A 23,498-nucleotide genomic window follows, 5' to 3' on the forward strand; every position below is an offset into this window, starting at 1 on the left:
TTTCCTACTTTTATTGGTATCTTAATAAATCTTACGCGATATTAATTAAATACATATGAGATTTGACATAGGTTTAAAATATCCTTTGGTTCAATATATTTTATTACTTTCATAATCATAAATTAAAAATCGAAATTTTTGCACTGCAGAGAGCCATTGTACGCCTAATATGTGTGGATCACCGACTAGATAGTCGGTGAATGTGCGCACTCGCATTGTACCCCATGCTCTATCAATAGTTGGCCAACTTTCTTGTTGAAAGGGAATTCCAACTATTTTTCGATCAATCTGTCGGCCGACTACAATCGCTTTAGTGTGCGCACTCACATAAGTCCCCATACTTATTAAGCAACCAACTAAACTGTCGGCCAATGAAAAGTCTGTAGTGTGGCCCTAGCCTTAAAAGGATGTGTACCTGTTGGCTTCCCCCACCATTTATTATATTTAATTAAAAACTTTGGAAACAAACATTTAGTTACAAAACAGTATTACAAAACTTGTGAGACACGCATTTAACATAATCATACTAATGTTTTGGTATTAAGTTGTTCAATCTAGAGTTAATAAAATTCTGTTTTGGCGATAGTCAAATGTTTCATCAACAAAGAACATTTGTTGATTAGGTACACATAAATTGCATGTTACTTTCACAAAAAAATATTATGTGCGATTCTGTTCTGTTCGGGAGGAGATTAGTAAGACCGATTATGACCCTTTTTACCTTACCGTACTTGGACCGCAGTTCGATTGCGCCCGTTTTTTGTAACCAATAATTCAAAAATATATATTTTAAAATAAAATTGAAAATGTATATCATTTAACATTGGTAATTTTTACTATTGGGTTGGAAGCACCTTCCGCGCTAATTACTAGATTATTAAAATTTAAAGCATCGGTGCCGTCTACTACGATCACACAACACGTTGAACCAATACTTCCCCTGTTATTACTCTTACCTTTTTGAATTGCTTATTTTTTGTGTTGATAGGAATTAATTTTACAATTGCAAATGTGACGAAACGTCCACTTTGTTCAAAGTGAATTGACGTTTCCATCTGTCTACATATTAAATGCGAACCTTACAATTCAATTTCCCCTAGTTTCTGCTTGCAAAGTAAAATACACGGCGTGCGGGAAATCGCGAAATACCGACTTTGGGGCTATGAGTACAAAATAGCTATTTACAATCGAGTGTGGGAAGTTACATTTTGCAGCGCGAAGTTTAATTTGAAGCACGACGCGCAGCGGAGTGTTTCATAAACTAAGCGCTGCAAAATGTTTCACACACAAGGTACGTATAATGCTTTTTGGCTGACGTTTTTTAATTTAAAATGTTAAAAACAATGACTACTTTTCGAATTTTAATGGAACGCACCCAAGAATTATCAAATGTAAGGCAGAACCGACAGATGGCGCTGCTATTTTCATTTCTTTTAGATTTTATTTTCTAAACTAATTGAATTGAAAATGTATACATATTGTTCTCCTGAGACTCAGCTTCATTAAGTTAAAATTGTGTATTTCTTCTACGTTTCTTAAAGGTTAAAAACAAGGATTATTTACTTTGCCGCATAGTATGTGGGAAAAATTCACCGTCGCACAGTCGCTCTAAAAACAAAGTTTCATGTGACGCGAACAGTGCGTGTTTGCAAAGTTTCCATCACAGGAGGTCAAAAAGATCATTGCGTATTCAGTGGAATTTTGCTTTCTTTAGAAACCGTGGATGTCTTATTAACAAATTTTTGTTTTGTTTGCTTTTTGGAGTAAGGTGCAAAAAATGTGTATTAAAGTTCTGTATAATATTTTATCAAAACACTCTGCTGATTATATTATAAAACTTATTGAAATAATCAATAATTATTTAAATAATTAATAATCCCAAAAAATTGGCCTTCCACGGTTTCTAAAGAAAGCCGACGATATGCTTCTTTATCCGAAAATAGATCAGCGTCTACCTTCAAAATCACATTCATGTGCCCGTGGAAGTCGGAAGTTACTTATATGAAAATTACAAGTCTGGCTGCATTTGCTTTAACATTACGTCATGACAAACACTAGTGCCGTTATGTTTTTATATGAATAAATCTTGAACGGATCCAACTCTTGGAATAAGGGTTGTTTACGTAACGAATCGGAACCTTTGCCTGCGAGAGCATGGACGAATCGTAAAAAAAAAATCAAACTAGTTTGCAAGTCTGCACTAGGTTAATAAAAAACAAATGAAAAAGTAGAATAACCGTTTGCAGCCATCTTACGACTGTGGCTTACAAGGTAAGATAAAAGTAATCAGTAATCACTTTTGTTAAGTCTTTTGAGTCTGAAGTTTGAAATGGTCTTCGGTTGTGACACTGAAAGAGGACAGAGAGATTTTGTCGTTTTATTTTAGTCGCAAGTTACATTTTAACCTTGACACTGGTATCGGGAGTGATTAGAAGATCGGCGAGGTTAATGATAAAATACGTCATCAAATTTTTCCAAATGTGTAATAATCATCTGGTAGAGTCCATGGGACAAGTCGATAAAATAACGGTTTAACTGTAATCACAACAGAATATGAACTTTACTTCATATTATTTGGATACTGAATTTTTGATGTTTCTAAAAATAGTTACAAATGTTTTTTTCTATAATTGATTCAAAAAATTGAAATTCATGCATAGTTATCTGTGCCTGAAGTGGGTCATTTTCTGACGTGTATTTTTTTTTGCATTGTTAGTAAGATCGAAACCATAGAAACCATACAAAACAGTGTGTGAAATGCAATTTCACGCATACGACTATTTCTGTTTTTCATTTCACGCACTGTTTTTTATTAGTTACCTAGCAACATGGTCACTGCATTGAAACTTCAGAGTTCCTTCAAAAATTTGAATTTTTGATTTCAATTTTTTGAATCAATTATAGAAAAAATATTGTTTATATTTCGTGCGCGAAGATGTTTTTGTGCATTCAAAGGCTTATACTGCCTCGATCTTCGTCTCGGCGTAAAAGACCTTTTCATGCTTCAAAGGCTTATACTGCCTCGACCTTCGTCTCGGCGTAAAAGACCTTTTCATGCACAAAAAAACACTCTCTTCGCGCACTTAATATAAAAATAACTATTGTTTTCAAGTACTTAACATTAAATAAATGAATAATAAAATACAATACATATAATAATTTGAAATAATTACTTATGTATCAAGGGAATTATAAAGGTGTTACTTACCGAAGGCAATGCCCAAGGGATTGTAATTTACCTGATATACGTACGATTAACATCAAATAATTCATGTGAAATACCGGGTGGTCCAACACTTACCATTTTTGCGATTACACATTTAATAATTGTCCAAAAATTCTGAAACTCGGTAGGCACAATCTACAATTACTATTCTATGATTGAGCATGATAAACTTTTTCAATTAAATTTGTGTGATGGAGCTAACTTTATTGCGATTTAATATGAAATTGGTCCAAATATTGAACTTTTTTTTCCTACTAGTTACAGAGCTCCTCACCTTTTTGATTGATCCACTTCCGACTTTGAATTTTAATTAGGTAGTAGTGATAATTGCAATCAAATATCAAGTTATAGAAAGCTGGAATCTAAGACCGTTTGTGGTAGGGTTGAATAGGACAGCTCATAATGATGATAGCCCTAATAAATCCTTTTACGTGCCTCCGGCCGGAATTTGATAGTTTACAAATCTCGAAATCGTCCAGAAACACATGTAATGTCCGCCTAGTCCGGCTAAAAGTAGGGATTTTGAGTTGTGATCGTTTTTGGTTGTCATGTATTTTTCTATTCACAATAACGTACAAACCTCAAAAAAGCAATATTTAACTAATAGTTATTTATTATACAAGACGATAAAATTGTACTTTATCTTTGACAGCGTTTTTTAGTTACGCTCGAGAAGATAATGAGATTTTATCGTCGTGTGTAATACACTTGTTTCTATATAGCAGGACTTCAAGTTCAAGGGAAAAATAAATAATAAATTTCAGTTAAAATATTTTGTCTATCCTTGCTGTTGAAGTGTTGCTTTATCTACCCTTGCGGTTAAAGTGCTACTTTATCTACTCAAAACAGTTAATAAAAAACTAGTTTAACATCTGTTATAAAAAAAAAATTAATTAACTAAAGTTACGTTGACAATTCCACTCAGAAAATTTCAACCAATCAGCTTCTAGTATTTTGAATCATTGGACCAATTAGGAACGAATTACACCGATAATTTAGCATGGTCCTAAAATTATCGAAAAATTATCGCTGTAATCATCTCCACCTTCCTAAAATTATCGCTGTAATTTTCTCCTCCTTCCTCGAATTTTGATAAACTGATTTTTGATCCACAGTAAAATTTTTGTTGTTTTCAACTACGTTAACTAACGCTTTGAGAGTCATGAGAATACGTATAAATTAAAAAAAATTGTGTAAAATTTGAAAATGAAATTTTCCTTCGTGGAATTGTCATGCCGAATACAACTCGATGGTACGAAATTGCGGGAAATGTTTCTCCTCATTTTACTCGTATTTGTTTCTTAGACAATTTCCACTTGTTCGCTACGCTCACTCGTGGAAATTGTCGTCGAAACAAATACTCGTATAATGAGATCGAAAATTTCCGGCAATTTCGTACCCTCTCGTTGTATTACTAATGACTATTCAATTCACCTGTTATTTTTCAAATATTAACCAATAAAATAGCAGAAATTTACTTTCGTAGCCTAGCAACAGAAAATTTCAGCGAATATTCCACTAGTGAAAATATAACTGACTATTCCACTCGTGGTCGAGGTGAATATTTTAAACAAACCTTGATTATTATTTTTATTCAAGGAAATTATTACTTTCTTACGAAGTTAACTGAACAATGTAATCATGTGTAACGCAGATTTGCGAACTAGCTTTGAAAATTTTTATTTTAATCATTGATTTGGTTCATTGAATAGTCTGTTGAATACAACTCGTAGTCAAAGATAGTAGAATATTTTTCCGATGGTATCACTCATGGTCATTACGCTTTTGAACACCATTCGTGCTACGCACTCATGGTGTTCATAAAGCGAATGACCATTCGTGATACCACCACAAAAATATTCGACAATCTTTGACTACTCGTGGTATTATAACTGAAAATTTCTTCAGAATGTTTGCGAAATTGCTAGGCGTAAAATAGTCGAGTTCGGCCCTGACAAGGTAAGTACCTGCAGTTTGGTTTGTGATTGCTTGATTAGCCACTTAGTATAATTACATCATAAATTCCTGTCAGTTGTGCGGCACCTTCATTAATTGCAAATAATCGGCACTGTAATTTTTTTTCAGATATCTGTTTTCTGTATTAGTTTTAACCTATGTAGATTAAAAAAAAAAAAAAACAATTTTGCTTAATTTCACTTAATCGCCTCCTGACGCGAAACCCAATTGATAATAAATAGAATAATGGGGCAGGCTTATGTCTCTTCATAACCAAATTTTTTCGATAATCAGAAACTGCGTAATCGCAAAAATGGTAAAGTAGACCCAGAAATATAGTGATTTTATGAGGGATGGAGTACATTAACTTGAGGAGGTCAGTTATGGCAGGGCAATAAGCTTCTGACACCCGTCGCGCAACTGGGCTCTGCCTATCTCGTCTCCAATGCTCCATTTTCAGGACCGTACTGAGACCGTTTCCTGTTTGCAAAGGTAAAAGATGTATAACTCTCTTCAAGTTGGTAATAAAAGTGACCCCAAAATTGTAAAAGAAATTAAACACCAAATTCCATATGTTGGACCATCCGGTATAGATAATTTTATTTCATTCTAATCAAATACAAAAAACAAATTTTGTTGGTCTTTAAATTAGACCAACGGTGGCCAACCCGCGGCACGCGTGCCACTATTTGCCCGCGGTGAGAATACTCGCGCGAAGTAAAAACGTTTTTCTTGATATTCGATTCAGATGAAACAGTAGGACAGGGGTACATAATGCATTATCATTCAGAAGAACGAAACAGAAATGAAAAAGTGGCACGTCAAATATTTTTTATAAATTTTTAATAAAATAAAGTGGCACTCGAGAACAAAAAGGTTGGCCACCGTTGAATTAGACGAACTGGATGCTTCATCAACTAGGCATGGTTACCATGGATTTATTTATTGACAAGTTCGTAAAAAAATTGCGACCTTGTAAAAATCAGTGAAAACGTGAGGAGCAATGATATTTCGGAAGAATTCTTAAAAAAGGGTGAGAAAGCTCGTGCTCCATTAGTCCCAGGAAAGTCTGGAGTACAGTACAAGAAGAAATATGACCAATTTCAACAATGGTTAAAAAATAACCATGCTGGAAACAAAAATGTAAATGGAACCATAATCCTGGCATACATAGAAGATATGGTATGTATTTATTTTTTTAGTATCATGTCAAAAATGTAAATGGAACCATAATCCTGGCATACATAGAAGATATGGTATGTATTTATTTTTTTAGTATCATGTCACCCAATATACTCCACTCCAATATTGACCGTCAAATGTACCGCGAGAGAAACAGACGATCAATTGCACTGACGCCGTCGACGGTACCGTACCACATTTCCGGTGTGCTTCCTTCTATGAGCATTCGCGTCTTGCCAGACCTACAACGGTCTGCACCGATGGGAAATGTAGCGAAAGCGTTCCCGATTGTCGTCCAGGTTAGATCGTGGTCCTCAAATCTAAAATTTGAAAATATCGCGATTTCTTGTAGTGTGTGGGAAGACGTCGACCACGAAAGATGCCAGGTTGATCGCTGGTGGGGTGGAAGGATTTCAAAGAAGGCACAGTTTCCGTGGCAAGCGGCTTTGTATTCATCTGTAGATACATCGTTCCTTTGTGGAGGAAGTTTGTTAAACGAAAGAGTTATTTTGACGGTAAGTTGTCCACGATTTGGTAGAAAGAGTTGCCGCATTCGAAGCGAAAGTGAAACTTTCTTACCCCTTTCTGAAATAATTATAGTTCTTATTTTTATTTCATCCAGTCCATTTCTTCTAAACCTATGGCGTACCACGTCCAAATGTTTTCTGCTTCACCGGCGTTCTCCCACTAACAGTCTCTTCCAATCGATTCTTGACTTTTCATCTTCTCATATTAATTATCTTTCTAGGATTTTTATTTGTGATTTCTCTTTATAATCTACTCCGAGAATTAACACCAACGAATTTCATCCTGTTCTTTGCCAACACGTTTTCATCATATTTCTTAGATTACTGAATTCACTTGTTCTTCCTTAATTTACTGCCGTCCCATCAAACACATATTTGTCATTTATTGATGTTATTCCAATGTATTTTTGGATTTTGTCTTCAAATTAGAAGAACTGGGTGCTTAATCAATTATGCATGGTTACTATGGATTTATTTATTGACAAGTTAGTAAAAAAATTGTGAACTTGTAAAAATGAGTGAAAAGGTGAAAAGCCGCGGTATTTCGGAAGAACGGTTAAAAAAGCTGAGAAAGCTCCTGCTGCATTAGCTCCTGCAAAGTCAGAAGTAAAGTACACAAAGGAATATGACCAATTTCAACAATGGTTAAAAAAATAACCATTCTGGAAACAAAACCAATGAAACCATAATGCTGGCATACTTACGAGTACAAGATATGGTATGGTATTTGTGCTTTTAGTATTAGTGATATTGGTTTATATTTCTTACAGTGTGAATCGTATAGTCCTAATTACTTGTAGGCTTGTTTCGAACAATTCTTATTTTTGAGACCTTCTTCCCTATTCAGAAATTTCACAAACCATCGCCGACAAGTAGACTCTTTTACCGTCCCCGCACCTTCAATTCTACATATATTTCTTGTGGCTGCTGCCGCATTTAAATTCATATAACATTAAATTACGATTTCGTTCTTTTTCCATGTAAACAATCAATTACCAGAATGTAACCAATTGAAAATTATTTAACTGAGAAACGTCAAATTGCTTATGGACAAGTGTACTTCATATTTTAAAAAACTAACAAAAATTACCCATTGCATTTACATTTATTTTATATCGAGAAACAGAATACTACAAAAACGCTCAGAACTTTCTGGACACCCTAATAGTTTTGGAGATGAAACAGATTTAGTTTTTTCAAAGAACAGTGGTGAACATGACCATGAAGTGTTAGACAAATGTGTACTAAACAGACAAAAAGTGTATCAGGTGAAAAGAAAAGCCGAAGACTGGATTTGCGACAGGCCTGCCAAGATTATTCATCAAGAACTAAATTCTCAAAAACAGTGTTTAGAAACTCTTACAAGTAAAGACATTCAATACATACGAAATAACTTTGGAAGAGAAAAGCGAAAAACATTCCCTAAATTACCAAAATCTTCTGTAGACGTTCAGAATGCTTTAAATGTATTGGATATTAGGACAACTATTAAGGACGAACAATTTTTATTAATCAACGATCTCACTGAAGATATCATTGTTTTTTCTTGGATAAGCAACATCGCATTTATGTCTTCTCAAACAAAACTTTATATGGATGGAACATTCGTTAACTGCCTAAAATATTTTCTTCAATTATTTTGTATTCATGTGCATGCTAATCATACGTATATCCCAGTTTTATATTGTACCGGGTGTCCCATCATTTATAACAAGCACGAAAATGACTTTAAAACTAAATTATAATTATATGAAGGCATAGATGCATAAATACTGTTCACCGCCACAAAAATTGGGTATTACTTTTTTGTTAAAATTAATTACATACCTAGGTACAGCAGACAAAAAACAATCACTTTAAAAATTAAATTTTGTTCAATGCAAATACAATTTAGGAGGCACAAATATTGAATTAATACTAAAGCCAGAAAGAACACTAGTGGTGACACTGTGCAGGTTGGGCGCCATGTTACTTTGTCGCTGACGTCATGCGGTTAGTAAACACTACGTTGTTACACTTGTTTGATATAGAGCAGGTTTTCTCAAAGTGGGGTACGCGAACCCCTTGGGCTAGGGGTTCGCCAATTAGTCGTAGGTGGTTCGCGACAAGATTTACGTTATGGCGGCTGACTGGCTGGGTCACGCGTGCTACACATAATGCAGAAATGGAATTATTCCTATGCTGTCGAGTAGTATGCCTAATTCGCAAAGAAAAATATTCTTGGCAGCATAATAAAATTCACACATTACACCACATTTATCTGTGTGTGAAAATAGAAGACTCGTTGTGCTATTTCGGACGGCCGGCATAACGTGATCAAGTAATTTTGATTAAATTATACAGGGTCATTATAAATGATTGTCCCATCGTAGCTGGCGTTGAAAACCCACACAAATAGACAAACTAGTAGACGCGATGGGACAATCATTTATAATGATCCTGTAGTTGTAAACATGAACCAGTAGTTAAAAACGGGATCATTACGCGGAAAATGTCTAGATACTCAAACGTTATCATCCAGTTCACAAACTGTAAAATCTACGTCGAGTCGGCAAAAAAAAAAGGAAATATGACGAAGACTATCTGAAAAATGGATTTACATGCAAAGAAGAGTCTCAATACCCAGAGCCGCAGTGTGTAATATGCTCAGAAGTTCTCGCAAATAGCTCGATGAAGCCATTGCTGCAAAGATATTTGGAGACAAAACATCAGCAGTACGTAGACAAGCCTTTAGAGTTTTTTGTTGGAAAAAGAGTTGGGTCCTTCAAAAAAAAAAGTTGACAAATACCGTGCCTACTAAATCTCAGTACATATTTACGGGCCTCTTTTCTTGTGGCATACAAAATAGCGCAGACCGGCAAATCATACAATATTGCTGAAGGTTCATTTTAGCAGCTGCTAAAGGTATGGTCAGTTGCGTATTAGGAGACAAATCTTTGAAATTGCTGGATAAAATACCTGTTTCAAATGACACAATTGCACGGCGCATTGACGACATGGCAGGTGATGCTGAAAATCAACAACTCACAACGATTGAAAAACAATTATTTTGCAATTCAAGTTGATGAATCAAGAGATGTTCGTGGACTGCGAATTCACTTGGTTTTGTGAGATATCTCTACAAAAATATTTCTGAAGAAGATTTTCTGTTATGAAGGACCTTGAACACTACGGAATTATTTAACGGCCAAAAAAAGAAAATTCTCAAGGTGGTTTGTACCAGATGGTTATCTCGACATCAATGTGTTAATAGGATTTTTGAAAATTGGGAAGTTCTCTAATTTGGTTTTATCCATTTGTCAAGTAATTGTCTACTTTACTTTAGTTTAACCTCCTTGGTATATGAGTACGTGTCCCGAGAACTAGTTCACCTCGAGGGCAAGCCTCTCGGTAAACTATTGTTTTCTCGACAGGAATGGAACACTTTCCGCCTCGGTATGTAATATATTATTATTTTAATATTATAGGTAAATAATAATAGTATTTGTTTTGTATTTTATTTTTATATTAACGTAATTTTGTGTGTTTTTATTCTTATTTTTTTACTTTTATAAAATATATTTTAAATTATATGTTTAACTGATTATGCCGTAAAGAATTTGCAATTCCATATTTAGTTTTGTAAAGAATTGCTGCTTCGACTGCACATTTTGCACTTTATATTTTGAAGTCATAGCAAAAGCTTGGAAATTTGAATAATTAATAGTATATTTCAAACCAAGGTAAGAAAGTGGTTTCTTGCAGACCGCAGGCAAAGATTATAAACCGAGTCGTAAACGAGGTTTGTAAGTGCCTAAGGTCTGCAAGGACACTTTCTTAACAAGGTTTGAATACAATTTTTTTCCCTACCGGCACAACTTTGTTGAAAAAAGTCAAAAAAGATGGTTATATTCGTGATTAAAACGAAAATTTTGAGAATTGAATAGTAGGCTGTGTTATTTGTTTAATTAACTTGTCATCGCATTTGAAGATTTGAGGTTTGTTCAAAAATTTGATATAAAGGGTAAAGTAATCTACCTACCTAGCTTATCTGTTTATTTTCCAGATTATATGATTGACCTACCAACTTACTTCATTGAATTGGCTTTCATTTATCAATAACTTATTTCACTTTTGACACTTTTGACATTTGTATTTTGGTACAGTTTTACCATAAACATTTCATGATTAACTTTCTTACCTTAGCGAGAAAGTTGAATTTTCTCACCTCAAATGAGGTATCCACAGCCTACATTTCTAACCGGTAGGGAGAAAAATAAATTTCAGAGCAGAATAACAAAATTTCCCTATTAGAGAGTTATCGCCCTGTCCACACTAAAATAACGATAACGCTAAACTTAGGGAAAACCCGCTAAATTCTTTATCGTAACACTAAAATCATAACGGAACACGAAATTTCGAACAAAGTAACGTATGAATTTAATGTTACATGCTGTGCAATTTTTTGACGTTTTAAAATAATTTCGTGTTAAAATTATGTGAATTTGCGTCATGCTAGGTTTTAAAAAACTGAAACCAGATCCTCGGCTACGTTTTTCAGTGGATGATGATTTAAGTCTTCTTCGAGAGGTGGTTGTTCAAAATCCACACAAAGAATATACTCGCTGGAAAATCGTTCACCGGAATATGTGCAGCTCATTATGAGCAGTTAAAGAACATTTGGAACCTTTACTCTTTATTAAGAATGATCGGATGAATATTAAAAAGTAAGTACAGTCGTAATTAAATATTCCGAGTTGAATAAAGTGTTGTTGCTTCGTGGTGGAAGATAATTGTTTTCAATAAAGAACCCATCCAAACACTTATGTCTATGCGATTTTTTTTGTTACAGATCCGGCACTGAAGAACACCATCAAGAAAAAGAAAATCTTCAAAAAATCAAAGACCTGTTAACGAATTAAAAAAAAAAAATAAACCCATGTAGAATGAAAGCAGACAAAAAGGGATTGATACAGGCTGCCTTACAAAAAACGGCCCATGCTATAACAGCTCGCTATTGATGACCCAAATAAAAAAAATTACACAGAAAACGATATGGCTCCAATAGTAGTTTATTTGACGAGTTTGTGTGTAAATTGGGCCTTTTTTGGCACGGGTGGGCCATTTTAAAACGCGAGTGGAACGAGCGTTTTAAAGGCCCACGAGTGCCAAAAAAGGCCCAATTTACACATGAACGAGTTGAACACAACGTTTTTTCGTTCGACCAGCCTCTTAAAGGCTCCAAATCGCTTAAAACCTTTAAAATTAGCTTGACGTTTCGTTTTGACAAGTTGTGACATTTATCGAAATCCGTTCACATAGGAGAAAATTCTCAAATTCTGACAGTGTCAAACAAAAAAAAACACTATAAACCTAAGTAAGCATACATTTTTGATTACATTTACCCATTTATGGGCAATGGGCAACTTTTATTTTTCAAATGGTAACCTATATTTTTTGATTCTCTAAGGGTTTTTTCTCATTGTAATGGCCTTAAAAAACTATACCCTTTAACCCATTAATTTAACAAAATTTCCGAGAACAAAAGGAAAATATATTGTCACATTAATGAAAAAATCAAGGTAACCGACGTTCATGATTCAATGATTTTTATGAATTATAAAATTTGCAACATAAAATGTGCGTAAAATTGACATTTAATGAAGTCCAGCACGCTACCAACAAATTTTCGTTTATGAAATAAGTATAAATCTAATTTAATCTAAATATTAAGTTTATTGTTTTTATTTATTTGCTTCCTATTTTTTATTAAGAATTAAAACCTCGTTCTATTGCATTTGTCTAATTTTTAAAACTTCTTGAATATTTTGTCGGTAAATCTGACATTCACATTTTCAAAATTGACACATTCAAAATTAAGGTTATTAAAACATTATGGTCATTTTAGAATGTATGACAGCACACTGACACTAGTGTCCAAAATTTATTGATCGCGACTGTACCTACAACTTGACTCTAAAATACAAATAATCTATGTGACATATTACTTTACACTGGTTTCTGTTATATTTAATGCTTTTCGGAGGTAAACCTTTCGTATTCACAAAAATAAAATAGAGGTATCCCACACTACACAAGTGCAGGGTAGCATTTCACTCAAATGATTAAAGCATTGAATGACCTTGTTTCTTCCAAACGTTGAATCTAACATGTTGACAATAATTCATCCACTGTTAATGTGCATTAATATTTACTGCACCAATGACCTACAATAGCTAAAGACATACCCATTTACTGAACATTTTCATAACACTCTGAGAATGCCACAATCAAGCGCTTAGAAACTTACCATTCAGTGGCTTCTCTGACTTCTGAAGATGGTACCTTGTTTTGTACAACATTGTTGGTATCGAAATAGCACATCCTAAAAGACAACTCATTTCTCAAAAAACACACACCACGGTTCGTTGATCGGCACAGTTCATTCTGTAAAATACAAGAGAATAAATAATACACACGTTTGGTTGAAACTCCGATTTTGCAAAACGTTAACATAACCTATAAAATCTACTAGCTTTATCGCTTAACCGTGCGACAACAAACTAGTACATGTGAGTGACTATGACCGTTATAATTAAAATATAATAAACATGAACATAACAAACAAAATATGAAAAGAAAAACTTACAATTTCAACTGCCCCGATCTCACTACTTATTCGCCACCTACTCCTGCTTGAACACTTGAACTCTTGAACAGTTGTGAAGACCAAAACAAAAAACACGTGTAAAGTTATGGTCCAATGTCCAATGGTGATGCCTGATCAGTGATCACTGACGCGTAACCGCCAATCACAAAATAATGAGCGGAATGGGCGCCCTCTACAATTAGAAAGAACTAAATTTAAAAACAAAATCGACAGTTTTTATTTAATAACATATTACAATCTCGGTTATTACAACTTACATTTGAGTAAATTTAAAAAAAAAACTGCTGACTGTTCTAAAACCTGTCAAGTGAGTCTCAAACAATAACAATCTCTTGGAAGCCAATTATACACGCTCATTATAAATGATTGTCCCATCGCAGTGGGCGTTGAAAACCCTTCAAATTTGGGACGTGCCGCTAGCTTCGCAACGTTAGACAAACTAGTAGACAAATTTACACTACCGCCAGCAGGGCTACCTATCGGCGATGCTAGTCTCACTCATGTTATAAAGCTTGCGGCACATTCAAGTACGTCATCAACGCCTACTGCGATGAGACAATTATTTATAATGATCCCGGATAACCAACAATATGGATGAATGTTCGGTGTATAACTGGTGGCCTATCCAAGGAAACAATAACGAGCGTCTAGCTGCAGGGATAAACCCTCCAATGAAAATCTAGAACAAAATGCGCATGCGCGAGTACAAATTTTACGCGATAACTTCAATGAACAAAGTTTTAGCAACGTTTCTACAGGGTGAGTAATTATTATAAATGATTGTAGTCGAAGCAGGCCATGCCCATGTTATGAAATTTTAGCCGCTTTCATGTGAACTGTCAATTTTTGTCGCTGTCAGTGTCATTTTTAGGCGAAAAGTACGGTGATGAGTATTTTATTTATTTTTTTTTATTACCGATTGAATCCAAAAATATTGAGTTGTTTTTCACCTAATTTAACTCCTGAGTATGAACGGTTTGTACTCACTTAAATATTTACATCATTTTAATGTTTTTTATACATATGGAGCGGCAACCATAAATTTTATCCAGTTTTTAAGCCTACTTGGACTACAATCGTTTATAATAATAATAACCCTGTACATATTGCCCTGCTGGTATTGTTACGTTTAACCAGCAGAGCTAAGAATCATTAAACAGTTCCCCACTATATTCACAGACGCAATAAATATCACAAACTCAACCCTACACCACTTTTCAATTCTTCATGCACTCTGTATCTGTACCACACTACATACTGCAAACGCACCCTATCACAGTCAATTGGCCGCAAATTTTAAATGTTCCAACCATCCCACGTGTCTATTGGAGGCATATAACTAGTTATATGATTGGAGGGTTTATCCCTGCAGCTAGACGCTCGTGCACACAATATACTGTTTGAGATTTATACAGGGTTGGCAGATAACCTATATTTAATTAAAATTGAACAAATAAATTAATAAATTAAGTTAATGTAAAAAGTGTTCGAAGTGTCTACCATCGGCTTGTAAACATCCGCAGGGGAGACAGAATTCTTTCCATACTCTCCGTAAATGAGGAGGATGTCAGTCTTTTCGTTTTTCGTCGTTATTGTAAAAAAAAAATTTTTCGAATTGACAAAGATTTTTTGCTTTAACGTCAAAGGAACAGGACTAAGAGCCATCGTGGATTCAGTTATAATTATTTTCAGAATTTCAAATCAAGATATTGTTGCAAAGGGTTGCGGCAAAAAACAATTCAGAAATACCCCTGTCGTGAATAATCCTGTAGATATAATATTTAGAGATTATAGATTCTGCACAATGCAGGGGTAGTCACGAGTAATAATGGGCCTAACATTGTCCCGACGCAATGAAATAATGGCGGTTTGAGAAATAAAGATGCAGCTCGCAGAAGGAATAACTCAACAAAATCGGCTGATGATTACAGCCACTTTAGATCTCTTAAATTTTGACACGTTTCGACTTCTTTGACTTCTCCTCGATGAAACCTTCCTCCCTCATTTGGGGTATTGTTGGTTGCCGAAATCCCTCGGATGAAATTTTGCGGAAAAATACGAAACAAAAATAATGAGAAAGACATATTTATGGATCCTACGTTGTGTTTTATTTTTTGATTTTGTTTAATTAGGTTCTAACGAGAGGCCGTACCTTCGGAAGGTTTTTCAAAAATAGAATTAAAACGATTGAGCACATTTCTCTTAAATTTTATTTAACAAATAATCGAGTGCGGTGGCGTTTGGTCCCAACAAATGATAGAAATAAATAAATGACTTTAATAACAGAAGTTAGTGGAAATTTGACCCAATGAGATTTGACTCGCTGCCCACGAATTGCGATCAGACTCATGAATAAATAACTGAGCTGGGCAAATATAGGAGTTTATGGCGCGAACAGCATTATAAGAGTTTAAGGTGCGAACTATGTGATCCGATGTATCTAGATTTAAATTACCCCAATTAAATTGAACCCGACGCGCTGCCCTGGAAACCTTCAGTTAAAGCCTGGTCTACTCCGGTGATTGAAAATAAAAAGGAAAAAGGTTCTAACAGACTTATAGAGTACCTCTCTTCACGTGTCAGCTGACCTAGTTTGGTCACTGTCCCGTTTACGGGTGACACGACGGTTTGTGCACTTATGCCGGACCACAGCTAATTGAGTGCGACGGACACTGGCGGTAGCTTCCCCGACGGCGAAGTAATGAATAATTAATGGAGCTGTTTTATAATAAGTGGTAACAGATCACCTTGGCGAGAACCAGTGTTGGGAGTCAGTTTTATTACCGGTAAAGTACCGGTAATATACGGTAAGTTTCATCCCTTTCGGTAATTTTGGTTTTATTACCGGTAACGTTACGGTAATTTACGGTAAGTTTCAACACTTTCGGTAATTTTGAAGATGGCGCCCTCTATCTTCAAACAAATCTGATCTGATGCTGTATGATTGAGAGTGATTGAGACTATTGAGAGTGATGACTGATGATCGAAATTCTGAAATCTGAATTAATATTTCCAATTCCAACATTCTCGCATCATGCGTAAAAAATCGGAAATCAGAAATTATTTTGCCGAAACAAAGGGCCAGGGAAAGATATCCAAATTTATATGCAAATTTTGTAAAATAGTAAGTGTTTAGGTACAGTTGCGGCTGGTGAAAAGTGAGAAACTTTGACAAATGAAAAATTTTGACTTGACAGTCGCCGGTATTTATAAAATGTCACTAAAATAATTTGAATCGGTGGTGTAGGGAATAAAACTCATTGAATGTACAATGGAGAAACATAAAGACAAGAAATGAACACTTAACACTTGGCACGTGCATATGATTTGTCAAAATTGACATAGTCGATGACGCCGACAATAACGTCTTTAATAAAAAGTTAATTTACAAAGTAAAATTTTTCAAATTTCGATTGAGTGTGTAAATTTTTAGTGTCGCACTGTACCTACATACAATTTATATTTTTGGAACTCTTATCACTAATTGAGATGATTTTACAAATATTACCCAAAATTACCAAAAAAAACGTAATAAAACCGGTAATATTACCCAAACAAAAATTACCGGTATTTTTACAACACTGGCGAGAACACGTTTCCGGTAAATGCATGATCACATATTTCGCGATAAAGAATTTAATTCAAGATTCTAAAGAGTCACGTGGTTGTCAAATTGTCAAAGAAAACAATATAATCTTTACTTTAGAAGGATAAGGAACTAAATCGTTATGAGATTTCTTAACCAACAATTCGCTTCCGTTTATGAAATAAACCAATTTAGGATTGTTTATGCCACAATGTAATACACAACATTTTGACGTATTTAGAGAAATCTGCCATTTTTTACTCCACTCCGTTACAATATTTAGTTTCGCTTGTAGGTCTGTTTTTTGTGGATCACCAAATATTTTTGTGTGCAACCGTACGCGAAATGAGCACTTCGCGTGCCTAGAGCAGGCCGCGAAATTGAATTTCGCAGCCGTTGCCTTGACGACGGCCGTAAAAGTAAAAGTCATTTCAATATTTATTTATTATCACAATTACAACATATCTATCTCTATATTTGCGGTGTGATCTTACAAAATCTGGATTGGGTACAGTTAAAGTTTGATTTATGCCAGTTTTTGTGTCAGGAACGGCCGCTATTAGTACAGAATTTTCATCCGGTTTGAAGTTCCCGCCAATTTCAAATGGAGTGGTCGCCTGATGATTCGATGATTGACGTATTGACGAGTCGGTAAAAAAGATCGATCTAGAACAGACACGTATGAATTAGGTTAATTTTCCACCGGTCAAAAAGGGAAATATCTAGTAACTAGTAAGTAGTAACATATCCTGAATCATGAACGGCATCAACATACATTTTGGTTTATTTGTCTCTTCGCACGGCATCTGATATTTCCACGATTAAAATAACCTAAAACTTATAACAGAATTTAACGTTTACCTGCCACAATAAATAAATTCCAGTAAATAGGTAAGCCAATGCAACATTATCCGACAGGGTTTTCACATTCTTCTTGTTACATCAGTCTCAAAGTCACTGTAACATTTTTTATATTGCTGTTTCGATTTTTCAGGTTTCAAATGCGACACTGCACAATTTATAATCTTTTTTTAACTCTGGATGAGTACACGGAACAAGAGCTGCATATTTGCGGTATAATCTTACAAATTCTGGATTGGTGACAGTAAAAGTTCGTTTTATGTCAGTTTTTGTGTCAGGAACGGCCACTATTAATACAGAATGTTCATCCTTGATGTCATCGATAGACATTTTGGTTAGTTCGTCATCGTCTCTTCGCATGGCTCCTAATATTCCCATGATTAAAATGACCTAAAAAAAGGGCAGATTATACAGCAAATTGATCTGGTCTCGTGTCAATACCTTACACTTTTTCACCTGATAACCAACTGACTTTTTTTCAAAAAAGGTACAAATTTCAGAAACTTCGTAACACCAATGCCATCCCGTATGTTCAGCGTGAGCTTCAACATTGAATATGTACTCCATAAAGTTGAACTTTTCACAGTTTTTGATTTTTCCATTAAATAAGCCAAAACAACATTCTCCGACACCGTTTTCACATTATTTTTATTACACCGCTCTTTAAAGTCATTGTAACACTTATCGTACTGCCGTTTGGACTTTTCTGGTATTAAATTGGACACTGCACAATCTGGGGAAGTAGACGGAACAAAAACGTTGTAATTTTTTTGCGACATTTTTCCAATTTTTCTCAAAATGAATTGTTTTATTTATGTCGTTTCCATAGCGACATGTAGGCCGACTTTATTTTTATTGACAGTGAAGGAAATTTTACTTGTTCATTTTATAATTACAAATTTTCGGGTTGCACACAAAATGTTGTGTACACCTCGGCTACGAAATCCTTTGACGACCTCGAGATTGTCTTGTCTCGGCCGCAAAGCGGCCTTGACGACAATTTTTCTCTCGGTTCGTCAAAGTAGGATTTCGCAGCCTTGCTATACAAATAACTATTATATCATCCGCATCTGCGGAATAACAGTTTTCAATACTACGTAATAAATCACATGTATACAGGGTGGTCCAACACTTACCATTTTTGCGATTACGCGGCTTCTAATTATCGAAAAAATTTTACGCTTGGCTAGGAAGAGACACACATTATGGAGCTATAAGCCTGTCCCATTATTTTATTTATTATCAATTGGGTTTCGCGTCAAGAGGCGATAAAGTGAAATTAATCAAAATTCAAAAAAAAAATTTAATCTAAATAGGTTCAAACTAATACAGAAAACAGAAATCTGAAAATAAAAAAAATTAAAACGCATGACATTGCCGATTTATTTGCAATTAAAGAAGGTGGCCGCACAACTGACAGGAATTTATGACGTATTTACACTAAGTGCCTAATCACAAACCAAACCAGAAGTAAGATTTACAATACCCCATCGCTAAACTGCAGGTACTTATCCTGTCAGGACCGGACTCGACTATTTTACGCCTAGCAATTTCGGCAAACATTCTGAAGAAATTTTCAAATAAATTACGTAATGAAGTTGAAATGATTCAATATTCAGTTTTCTAAAATATCTATTTTTCATTTAAAGAAAAATCCTTTACTTGCTGCGAATCGTTTCGAATTTCACCAGTACTGACCTGAAAAATGGTTTCGGGGGAGCCGACAGCCCTGCGTCAAAGAGATTTATTGGGGGTCCATCACATTACGACCTGTCCTATTCAGCTCTACCATAAACGGTCTTGGATTCCAGCTTTCTTTAACTTGATATTTGATCGCAATTTTCACTATTACCTAATTATAATTCAAAGTCGAAAGTGGATCAATCAAAAAGGTGAGGAGTTCTGTAACTAGTAGAGAAAAAAAAAGCTTTCAACATTTGGACCAATTTCATATTAAATCGCTATAAAGTTTAATTGAAAAAAATTGATCATGCTCAATCATAGAATATTAATTGTAGATTGTGCCTACCGAGTTTCAGAATTTTTGGACAATTATTAAACGTGTAATCGCAAAAATGGTAAGTGTTGGACCACCCTGTACAGCAAAAACAGAATCGGTCCTAAAACAGAGCCCTGCGGAACGCCGCTTACCACAGACCTGAGAGATGATGTGACTTTTCTCACTCTAACACAAAACGTACGATTCGCCAGGAATGCTCCGATCCAACGAAGTAAACATCCATCAATGCCGCGGGACTTCAGCTTTTTCAACAATAAATCATGAGGCACCTTATCGAAAGCCTTGCTGAAGTCAAGATATATAATATCGAGTGGTTGCTTGCTGTCCATCGTTTTTGTCCAAGTATTCGTAGAAAATAGCAAACCAGTCACCACAGACCTACCAGGTATGAACCCATGCTGTTGTTCTGGGATAAGATTGTTATCTTCCATGTGTGCCAATAGCTGCTTGACAATGATTTTTTCCATTACCTTGCAGCTTATGGACGTAAGACTCACAGGCCTATAATTTACCGGATCAAGTTTGTCTCCTGATTTGTATAATGGGGTAACAGTTGCTAATAACCACTCCTTTGGCAGAACACCAGCCGCGAACGAGGATGTCATTATTTCAGACAGAGGTGTAGACAACGATATAGCGCAATTTTTTAGGAGTTTTGCTGACATTGTTTGATCTGGACCAGGTGCTGTATCAACAGAGAGCTGAAGAAGATATTCTTCAACAATCCCCGAATCAAAATCGACATGTGACAATTTACTACCATTCCACGTGGTCACGACAGGGACTGTGCTAATTAAAGCCGGTATGCTATAACTTAATGCAAAGCTTCCCGCCAAGGTGTCTGCCGTTTCAATAAAATTGGAGCACAATAGCCCAACCACCCCGCGCACAAGCGGAACGGACACTCGACCTGCAATGCGCTTTCTAACATATGAATAAAATGCTTTCGGTTTGTCAATTAATGAATGTTCATACTTACTTTTTGCTCGTCCAATCTCAGCTTTAAGTTGATTAGAAAACCTTCGATGTTCTAATAAATGACTATTGCTAAGGGTTTGTTTATATTTTTTCTCCCTACCGGTTAGAAAGGTAGGGTGTGGATACCTCATTTGAGGTGAGAAAATTCAACTTTCTCGCTAAGGTAAGAAAGTTAATCATGAAATGTTTATGGTAAAACTGTACCAAAATACAAATGTCAAAAGTGTCAAAAGTGAAATAAGTTATTGATAAATGAAAGCCAATTCAATGAAGTAAGTTGGTAGGTCAATCATATAATCTGGAAAATAAACAGATAAGCTAGGTAGGTAGATTACTTTACCCTGTTTATATCAAATTTTCGAACAAACCTCAAATCTTCAAATGCGATGACAAGTTAATTAAACAAATAACACAGCCTACTATTCAATTCTCAAAATTTTCGTTTTAATCACGAATATAACCATCTTTTTTGACTTTTTTCAACAAAGTTGTGCCGGTAGGGAAAAAAATTGTATTCAAACCTTGTTAAGAAAGTGTCCTTGCAGACCTTAGGCACTTACAAACCTCGTCTACGACTCGGTTTATAATCTTTGCCTGCGGTCTGCAAGAAACCACTTTCTTACCTTGGTTTGAAATATACTATTTCCACAACTTTTTTTTGTATTTTACTTTATTAAGGAGGCAATCCAAGGTTTATTACAATTTAACCTTCTACATATGTTCTGATAATTGATAAGAGTTTGTCCCATTGTTCCTGAGTAGACAATGATTTTAAAATATTCCAATCAACAAGCGATAGTTCATTGTTAAGGTTTTCAAAGTCAGTTTTAATATAATTATATTCCTTGTATTTTTTATCAGGGTAAAGAAGCAATTGTAAATCAAATTTTACAGTTGAATGATCTGAAATTCCTATGGGACTTGAAACTTTCACTGAAGCCACAAGATTTTCATCCGTTGTTAAAATTAGATCTAATAAAGATGGATTTTGACAAGTTCGGTACCTAGTGGGTTCATTGACTAATTGAGAAAAACTATTTTCTGACAAAAAATCTACAAATATCTGTTCTGTATTCGAAGTTGTTGCGCTAGTTTTTGAAGACCAGTTAATGTTGGGACAATTGAAATCTCCCACAATAATTAAATTAGGAAACTTTTCCAAGGTAGATGCAATTGTGTCAAGTAAGGTTATGTCATTATTCTGGCTGTTTAAGACCGAATTTGTTGGCGGCCTGTAGACACATGCAATGACAAAATTAAATTGATCGTTTTCGAATTTAATCCATAAAGAATCGTAATGTTTGACAGAAATGTTAATTTCTGTAATAGTAAATTTTTTACTAATAACCGATTTGTTAACATAGATGCAAACGCCACCCCCCCTAAGAGACGACCGGTCGTTTCGAAATAGTAAGTAATTATCAATATTAATTACACTATCTATAATTGATGACTTTAACCATGTCTCCGAGAGGGCGACGATGGTTGGTAAGGTATTAAGTACTTCTACAAGCAACTCGTTAAATTTGGACGTTATTGAACAGATATTTGTATAGAGAACAGATATATTGAAATTTTCGACAATCAGTTTTTTTGTTTGGTAATGATCTGGGGCACGCGATTAATATACTTAATTGTTAAATTAGTTTCACCGGAGTTTATGCGCTGATTTAATTCTTCACGTAGTGACTTGAGATACTGCGTTTGACGAGGTGTTCTGTTCTCGCTAAACGTGAACTAAAAATCTGCTCTGGCGGTTATTTGATATTCACGCTGGAAGATTTTTAAAAGTAAAAAATTACTGTACACATCCATATGACACTTTTAGAAAGTTATATTTTCATCCCGATCCACCACATGTTTTCAAAAATTTGAGAGATATTTTGGCCAATGGTTATCCTGACTATTTTTTAACAAAATTTAAATTACCAAATGCCACAGTTAGCATTTCATATGTGAGAGAATTATTGGATTAAGGCCCGGTTTATTCACCTTCAAGTAACTTTATTTCAACGGTAATTAATTACCATGGATCTACCAATAGCATATTCTAAATCATAGCAACTACTGGCCAGATAAATTTACTTGAAGGTGAATAAACTGGGTCTTACTCCCGGTTTATTCACTTTCAAGTAACTTTATTTGAACAGTAATTACCATGGATCTACTAATAGCAGATTCTAAATCGTAGCAACTACTGGCCAGATAAATTTACTTGAAGGTGAATAAACCGGGCCCGAGACAATGAATTAAATGTAAAATTGACGCCGTATTTAAAAGGAAGTTGTCTCAAACCCAGTCATTGCGAAAAGATGAGTGTCGGACTTGCACTGCGCCTCATTAAAAACGACACAGCTGGATCCCTAAAATATTGTGTGCTGCAGAACAAACTTCCCAAAGAAGCCCTGGTGACAGCTTGGTTTTTCGAAATTGTTAACAAATGGTTTAACATTTTTACAAGCAGATCCAGAATAACTGCCATTACAAAAGAATGCAACAATTTTGAAAACAAG

The 23,498-nt window shown here is 35.0% G+C and overlaps 3 long non-coding RNA genes across 3 annotated transcripts in view; 1 reads left to right on the forward strand and 2 right to left on the reverse strand.

The window, feature by feature from the left end:
- Positions 1–13,670, reverse strand: part of LOC138127641 (uncharacterized) — a 31,343-nt gene extending 17,673 nt beyond the window's left edge. The window contains exons 1-2 of the long non-coding RNA XR_011158308.1: positions 13,520–13,670; positions 13,181–13,317 (exon numbers count right to left, since the gene is read on the reverse strand). This is a non-coding gene — a long non-coding RNA (uncharacterized lncRNA). The remainder of the gene's footprint in view (positions 1–13,180; positions 13,318–13,519) is intronic.
- Positions 13,671–17,552: 3,882 nt separating this feature from the next.
- Positions 17,553–18,129, reverse strand: LOC138129000 (uncharacterized). Its single transcript, XR_011158997.1, has 2 exons — positions 17,988–18,129; positions 17,553–17,792 (listed from the first exon to the last, which is right to left on the reverse strand). It is a non-coding gene; the product is annotated as an uncharacterized lncRNA (long non-coding RNA).
- On the forward strand, positions 17,905–18,786 carry LOC138129001 (uncharacterized). The gene is made up of 2 exons (XR_011158999.1): positions 17,905–18,017; positions 18,121–18,786. It is a non-coding gene; the product is annotated as an uncharacterized lncRNA (long non-coding RNA).
- Positions 18,787–23,498: the final 4,712 nt, after the last annotated feature.

The sequence above is a fragment of the Tenebrio molitor genome, chromosome 4 (assembly GCF_963966145.1).
Source record: "Tenebrio molitor chromosome 4, icTenMoli1.1, whole genome shotgun sequence".
NCBI classification, from domain to species: Eukaryota; Metazoa; Arthropoda; class Insecta; order Coleoptera; family Tenebrionidae; genus Tenebrio; species Tenebrio molitor.